We start from the raw sequence: 6,000 nt of genomic DNA, 5'->3' as shown, positions 1-6,000 counted from the left end.
GCCATTCTGCCCCCCACACCTTAGATATTTATAGACCTGGATCAGGTCCCCTCTCAGTCTCCTTTTCTCAAGGCTGAACAGACCCAGTTCACTCAGCCTTTCCTCATAGGGGAGATGCTCCAGGCCCTTCACCATCTTCGTGGCCCTCCGCTGGACTCTTTCCAAGAGATCCCTGTCTTTTTTGTACTGGGGAGCCCAGAACTGGACGCAGTACTCCAGATGAGGTCTTACCAGGGCAGAGTAGAGGGGGAGGATCACCTCCTTTGACCTGCTGGCCACGCTCTTTTTAATGCACCCCAGTAAGCCATTGGCCTTTTTGGCCACAAGGGCACACTGCTGGCTCATGGCCAACCTGTCGTCCACCAGGACACCCAGGTCCCTTTCCGCAGAGCTCCCCTCCTTTTGTTCAACATCTTCATCAATGACCTTGATGAGGGGATAATGGCCACCCTCAGCAAGTTTGACGATGATACGAAGTTGGGAGGATTGGCTGACACGCCTGAAGGCTGTGCTGCCATTCAGCAAGACCTGGATAGGCTGGAGAGCTGGGCAGAAAGAAACCTGATGAGGTTTAACAAAAGCAAGTGTAGAGTCTTGCATCTGGGGAGGAATAATTGCATGCACCAGTACAGGTTGGGGGATGACCTGCTGGATGCCTACCTGTGCTACCTGGTGTAGGGAACCTGCTTTGGCAGGGGGGTTGGACTCGATGATCTCTGGAGGTCCCTTCCAACCCCTACAATTCTGTGTGTGTCTGTGTGTGTGTGATCCCCCAACCTGTACTGGTGCATGGAATTATTCCTCCCATAATATCCTATCCATGCTTTCAGTCTTATTCACTGAACAGGATTTTTCAATAGACTATTGTAGCACTTTAGCTTTCACTGGGAAGGATATAAGCCCATCATTATTTCTGAGTGATTTAACTTGTTAGTTCTGCTATGCATAGTCTGCTGGCTCATGTTATTGTAAGTAAACCCTTTTGGTGCAATGATTCTGTTTGCTAGGCATATTTCATTTAATCTTTGCATGTTTGCTCAAGAGTGGTTCTATGCACCACAAAATAGATGCAGAATGTTCTCGCCTAGTGTACTAACGTTTCAGTTTAGAATTGCAAAATTCTAGCAGTTCATGCTAGATGACATTTGCATTCTCTTTTGAGTAAAATTCTGATCTAGAGATATAATTGTAATCTTCTATAATCCTATAGGGCCATTCTTCAATGCTTGCATGGAAATTAAAACCAGTTCCTTTTGATTAATTATGTCTCTGCATCTTGTATCAATTCAAAATGCAAATAATGCTGGTAATTCCTCCAATTCAAGATAACACAGCTTTTATCGCAAATTTTAACAGAAACTGTCCAATTTTTGTAGAGTCCCCAGACTATATGTACGGTTTGTTGTAATTCTAGCACAGTTTTCTATGTGACACCAACTAACCTGTAAATTACCAGTCTGGTTTGTGCTCTATCAGTCCATCAGTATGAAAAGAAGAGAGCACATATAAAACTAAGATGTTAGATATGTTGGATGTTAGAATGTCCAAGCCTAAACAGTGATGAAGACTGTGGTCCTTGTTTACTTTTGTTTCAAAGTAGACATTTCTTCTTTGAAGAAATACAAAAAATTTCACAGAATTTTCAGTACCATTTGCACTTTTCTGTGAGACTCTTGGTCAGTGACAGCACAGTACTAAAGGGACAAAAAATACCCACAGATTTGGTGCTTCGCTATCAATATACATATCCTCATTATGCCATCTGTATTACACTGAAATCATGTAATTAAAAATGCTTGATCATAGAATTGCTTGGGCTGGAACTATCAACTAATTTCAACTCCCTGCTATTGCCAGGATTACCACCCACTAAGACAGGAACTAAATCAGGCTTCCCCGTCCAACCTGGCCTTGAAGATCTCTGGGGAAGTGGCATCCACAACCTCTCTGAGAAACCTGTTCCAGCACATTACCACACTTTCCGTGAAAAATTTCCCCCTGACATCTAAGTTGAATTTCACTTCTTTAAGTTTAAAGATATCCTCTCTTGTCCTATCACCATCTACCATGTAAAAAGCTGATTTTCCTCCTGGTTGTCAGCTCCCTTTAAGTACTGGAATGCCGCAATGAGGCCTCCCCAGAGCCTTCATTTCTCCAGGCTAAACAACCCCATACTCCTCAGCTTGTCTTCATAGGAGAAGTAATCCTGCTCTCTGATCAACTTGGGGTCCTCCTCTGCATCAACTCCAGCAGCTGCATGTCCTTGCTGTACTGGAGGCCCCAGGCCTGGACACAGTACTCCAAAAGGGACCTCACAAAGGCAGAATAGAGTGAGAAAAAATACCTTCCTCTCCCTGCTGGCCATTCCTCTTCTGTCTGATGCAGTCCAGGATACTGCTGGTCTTCTGGACTGAAAGCACATACTGATGCTTCATGTCCAGCTTTTACTCCATCAGGACCCCCAGATCTTTCTCTGCAGAGCTGTTATCAATGAATTTTTATCGCAGTCTGTATGCATATCTGGGATTTCCCTGACCCAAGTTCAACACCTTATGTTTCATTAATTCTACTTGTAAAGTGTTGCCTCATCTTGCCAACCGTATTTCAACACATTTTCTCTCATTTCCACACCATAATATGAGAATACTTAGAAGACTATCTATACATATTTCAGCTAGGACTGATACTGTCACACATATTAAAATATGTTCTTTTCCTTCAAAATGATCTTGTGTGAAAATGATCTCTTTGAAAATATTCATATTTTATTAGCAGTTATATTAAATAACAGAGTAGATACAAAAAGTTCTTCTTGTTGTTATTATTATTTAGGTGATGAATGTGCATTTATTTAAAGAGCATAAGTATCAAAGAGTGAAAGAATGCATTTTTGTGGCTATAAAGAACATTAGTAGAAATGAGCATAGATGATAAAATGGACAAATAAAATATGTCAGGCATTGAACTTGTATCCGAAGATAGTGATAAGAACTCTAACAGTTTGAGATTTTTGAAAGTACAGTAGGCCAAAGATGGCCTCAAGTCAGATAGAAAACCATTTGACATTTGACCGAGAGACAAACTAAAAGTGCTAGCAGATCAATTTTATGTCTTAGATTTAAGACAGGATAAAAATATTCTCCAAGCCGCTGACAAAGTTATAGCTCTAAAAAATACATTAAAAAAAAAAAAAAAAAAAGGAGTAAGAGGGAGAGAGACAGAGTAAGGAAAATGTAGCACTGATTTCAAATAGTATAAAATGTTAGTACCAAAGTTAACCATTCTGATATATTTTCCTTCAGATTTTTATTTAGATGTAGAAAAGTTTGGAGGCCAGCCCCAGAGAGTGGTGGTGAATGGAGTTAAATCTGACTGGTGACCAATCAGAAGTACTGTTCCCAAGGTGTCAGCATTGGGTCCCATCCTGTTAAATATCTTTATTGACCTGGATGAGGGGATTGAGTGCAAACTCAGTAAGTTTGCAGATAATACTAAGATGGGGGGATGTGTTGCTCTGCCTGGGGATAGGAAGGCCTTTCAGAGGAATCTGGATGGGCTGGATAGTGAGGCTGAGGCCAGCGGCATGAAGTTCAAAGGACCAATTGCTGGGTCCTGCATTTTGGCCACAACAACCCCAGACAACACTATTGAGTGGCTGGAAGACTGTGTGGAGGAAAAAGACCAGAGGGTGTTAGTTGCTCAGCTAAACATGAACCACCAGTGTCCCAGGTGGCCAAGAAGGCCAATGGCATCCTGACACATCAGAAATTGTGTTGACAGCAGGAGCAGAGAGGTGATAATCCTTTTACACTCAGCTCTAGTGAGAGCACATCTCAAGAACTTGCTCAGTTTTGGATGCCTCCCTACAAAAAAGACATTGAGACCCTGAAGTATGTTCGGAGAAGAGCAACAAAACTGGTGAGGGGTTAGGAGTGCAAGTCTTATGAGGAGTGGCTGAGGCAACTGGGATTGTTCAGTCTGCAGAAGAGGAGGCTCAGAGAAGATCTTACCATGCTCTCCAACTATCTGAAAGAAGGTTGTGGAGAGGTGGGAATCAGCCTCCTGGTACACATCACTGGTGATAGAACAAGAGGGAATAACCTCAAGTTGCACCAGGGGAGGTTCAGGTTGTATATTAGGAAGAATTTCTTCTCCAAAAGAGTGGTCAGGCATTGGAAAAGCCTGCCCAGGCAGTTGGTTGGATCACCATGCCTAGAGGCATTCAAGAAAAATTTAGATGTAGTACTAAGGAACACGGTTTACTGGGTAAATATTGACGGTATTTGAACAGCTGGACTGGATTGGATGATCTTGTAGGTCCATTCCAACCTTGGTGATTCTACCATTCTGTGATTCTATGAAGGTTTATTTTGGAGTGAATTCCAAAGAGTGGCCTCCTGTGCTATGAACATATAAGATAGAACCGGTTTTTAAAGAGCCTTTATTCAGAGAGTCTAAAAACACAGTTTCAGTGAAGGAATCTGAAAGTGAATGTGAGATGAAATAATCTAAAACCACTATAAAAAGTATTCTGAGACATTTTTATGTGAAGATACATATAAATACTTTCTAAAAGTACAGCTCTTGCCTTTTTTGTTTGTTTGTTTGTTTGCTGTAAGGGTTTGTTTGTATACTTTAGTGTAGTTTGAGCCATACTAGAGTGAAAGAACATATTTACACTGATGCTGAGTTTGTCATCGCATTACTAACTCAGGCTTTCATTTGTTTTAGGTTTCTTCAGGGACAAGTGGAAAATATATCCATCTTGCACCCTGCCTGGTAATTAGATCCTGAGTAGTAGAAGTATTTTGTTGAAAGTATTTGTTGAAAGTATTTGTTGAAACTCTCTGACTGAGAACTGTGGGCAGTTCAAGTATTTTTTATGTGAGTTCTGTAATCAGCATGTAAAAATATTGAAAGGTATGCTTCCTTCTCATCCTGTTCCTCTTCCTCTGTTAGGCATATAACTTCAGAAAGGGATGCCACAAGTGCTGTGGCTTAACCTAGAAGGCATGTGAGCACCACACAGCTGCTCACTCATTCTCCTCAGGTGGGATGGAGGAAATGATTGGAAATATTAAAGTTTGAGGTAAAGACAACTGATAAGGTAAAGCAAAAGCTTCCATGTGTACAAGCAAACCAAAGCAAGGAATTCATTCAAAGTTTCTCATCAGCAGGCAGATGTTCAACCTCTTCAAGGAAAGTGGGACTACCAAGTGTAATGTTTTCTTTGGAACACTAATGCTGTAAGTTCTTTTTCCAGAGCGTGATGCCATATGCTGTGGGATATCCGTTTCATCAGCTTTGATCAACTGTTCTGGCTGTGCCATCACCCAGCTCCAGCTACATGTCCATCCTCCTCTCTGGCAGGGCAGTGGGAGAAGATGAAATGTCCTTGATTTACTGTAAACACTGCTCAATAGCGACAAAAACATTAGTGTTATCAGGTTTATAAATAACTTGTATATACATATATATATATAACATATATAATAAAACATATATGTTATTATTTTTCACTTTTTTTCACTTTTTTTCTCACTAAAATTCCATGAAAGAAAACCTTATTTTAGATAATACAGGCGTGCATTCATACCATTTTTACACACTTGATTTTCAAAACATCCAGCAGAAGCAGAGTAACAACTTATTTGACAACTTCTGGATCTGAAAGAAGGAAGAAAAATCTTTTTTAGTTTCTTTTTTTTTTTTTCAAAAATTTCCATATTTGCACTTGACACAACTTATTATTCAATGACAATTCAAGATGTATGGACCCCCACTCCTTTAAAGTAAAGTGCTACTAATTCTAGAAAGGTTCACTGTACGTTTTTTAGAGAGCATTTATCTTATCTAAATCTGCAAATTTTGGATTTGCTGTGAAGATTGAATAATTGGTCTATTTCATGGACCGTTGAAAGTTGCTCATTCAGACAACTTTGTAATATGCTTCACTTCACAAATTATATTTTTTTCTAGTATTTAACTCAATATTATGAT

Source organism: Lagopus muta, chromosome 1 (genome assembly GCF_023343835.1).
Source record: "Lagopus muta isolate bLagMut1 chromosome 1, bLagMut1 primary, whole genome shotgun sequence".
NCBI classification, from domain to species: Eukaryota; Metazoa; Chordata; class Aves; order Galliformes; family Phasianidae; genus Lagopus; species Lagopus muta.
Note: the sequence above shows the minus strand (reverse complement) of the source record.